Here is a 2,612-nt window from a genome sequence, read left to right on the forward strand (position 1 = left end):
AAAGGAGGGAGTCGAACCCGGAATCATCCGGTTCCCATATCAACGTATCAACCACTGCACCATCTTATGAACTTATGAACTGGTGCTAGCCTTCAGCACACATTTAACATATACGCGACTTAATCGCTGTTTCCTTTTTAAATCCTTTACCGCCAAACAGATTGATAGCAACATCATACAATTCTTTCCTTTTTGATCGAACAGTTTCAATCATTTCCATGCTTACGAATCAATCACGGTTGAGTTTCCATCTTCGGCACGTGATCGCGAACCATTCCAAAAAACCCGCAACCCAGTCGAACTCCTATAAATACCGAGTCCCACATCCTTCTCGAAACACCTCACCAACTCGCCGCAGTTGTACGGACTTCCACGGACCACCGGTGAGTTCCGCAAGAAGATGACCGGAGTTTTCGACAGGAACCACTTCACTCGACTTCCTTTCACGTAACCCGCCAGCGCCGCCGAAGGAGTCCGAAGCCAACGAGGATCTTACATCATCGAGTTTCGGTATACCTTCTGTCCACTTATTCGTTTCTTTTTCGAGTTATTTCAGATGTGGATTAACACACGTATCGCTAATTACAGTGGGTGTGTTGTTGTTTCTTTTATGGTTCATGTTCCTGTTCGACACAATCCAACCCTTTCGCTATTTTTCGTTACACTTCAAGCATTTGCCGGAAATCCGCAAGCCACCGGGGACTTGCTGGAAGACCCGTGCTCACGCCGGAGCCGCTCGGAGTACACAACGGGAACTCAAGATCGCGTGATCGGTATACTCTTCATTTACAAGTTCATATTTTGCTTCTGTTTCATGTTTTGTAAGCACTCATGTACATAACTGACCACTCGACTTCATTTTTTCTTTCCTTCAGTTTTGTTTGGTTGGTTTGTTTTAAACAAAGAAGGTGATGATGTTTCATTTTAAATGCTTTATATGCATATAAAAGTAAGGATAAGATTATTAACATAATTATTACTTTCGGTATATATTTTTATCATTTTCTTAATTAATGACATTCTTATTTTTAATCTTATTAACTGTCATTATTATTATAAAATTTTAGAAAACCGGTTATTATTATTAATATTATTATTCTATTCTTATTATATTATTATTAATGTTGTAATTATTTAAGACTAGTATTAATATTGTTAATACTAAAATAACTAGTATTATCACTAAAATTAATATAACCCATATAAACATAAATTTTGTTTATATTATTATTATATATATAATCAGATTTATTATTAATCTATATCAGAATTATTATTATTGTTATTATTATTAATATATTATTATTATTATTATTACTATTATTAATCAGATTTATTAATAATACATATTATTATTCAATATTTCATTATTTTAGTCAAATATACTATTGTGAAATATTAGAATCTATAATTTAATAAGGTTCTCGTTGTTTTGAATCGGAGTTTATTTTGATCAATTTAATCTATTCTTATCATTATTAATAATCATTTACGAATTCCCAATTAAATAGGGTAAATCTCTTGCGCTTGTCACAACTCTCTTGGATTCAACTCCACTCTCTATTATTTACCAAGAAACGCAACGCAATCAATGTGAGTATACATGACCCATTTTCGTTTTACACTTTTGGGTGCAATATGTATTACATATCAAACATCACAACACATTAAACATTTTATGCACACTCATTCCATATTCTATGTGACACACTCTATTCATGTTAGACATGTTATGCTACTGTAAACACCTAATGACTATGTGTTCATTAACTTCGTACAAGCCTCCCCTAACAATGGTAGCGCTATAGGTTGAGAAACGCCCCTCCTGTTCTACGAGCAGGTATTGTTAGGTTAAACTATGTCAACCTACTCAAACTCGTTTGGGTACACTTTAATTGCGTTAAACTTTGGTTTGGGCACATAGAGTAACATCGTTTCGAGTATATACTGTCAATATGGTATGGTATTTCACATTTGGAATTGAGTAAACATTTTAAACATGTATATACTATGTATGAAAACTTGTATACTCGCCAACATGTTTTGTTGACATTATTTTAATACATATTGCAGGTTGAAAGTACAAGATTCAAGAATCAAGCTAGGATGAACTCTAGAAACCCACATAACATTTGAATTATTGTTGAACAATATGTTGTGTTGTTTGGAACTATGTATTTCACTTTAAAGTTTATGAAATGAATTAAATAAATTATTGTCACATTTAGTGTTATGTTGTTTTGAGCAATTTGTTCGTCTCATCCCGATGTTTCCGCCATCGGTTGGGGTGTGACAGATTGGTATCAGAGCCATAACTATAGGGAATTAGGTAGGATTGCCATACTTTTCCCTAGTCTCTTGTAGGAATACTCTGATACCAGATTGGTATCAGAGCCATAACTATAGGGAATTAGGAATGCCTTGCCTAGTCTATAGTTTAGGAGCTTTTTCACTATGTGTTGCTTAAAACAACTTCCCTTCTATCTTCTTTGCTTCCCTCTACTTTCTTTTGGACTCTTAATATACATGCCTTTCCTAAGGCTAACACAATACACACTTGGAAGCTTTGAAGACACTCTTACAATACAATCGAAATGATTCATCAAGATAGG

The 2,612-nt window shown here is 34.2% G+C and overlaps 1 long non-coding RNA gene across 1 annotated transcript; it reads left to right on the top strand.

The window, feature by feature from the left end:
- The first annotated feature begins 248 nt into the window (after positions 1-248).
- LOC118491257 lies at positions 249-1,833 on the top strand. The gene is made up of 3 exons (XR_004890997.1): positions 249-510; positions 589-773; positions 1,512-1,833. It is a non-coding gene; the product is annotated as an uncharacterized LOC118491257 (long non-coding RNA).
- The last annotated feature ends 779 nt before the right edge of the window (positions 1,834-2,612 follow it).

This window comes from Helianthus annuus, chromosome 4 (assembly GCF_002127325.2).
Source record: "Helianthus annuus cultivar XRQ/B chromosome 4, HanXRQr2.0-SUNRISE, whole genome shotgun sequence".
NCBI lineage: Eukaryota > Viridiplantae > Streptophyta > Magnoliopsida > Asterales > Asteraceae > Helianthus > Helianthus annuus.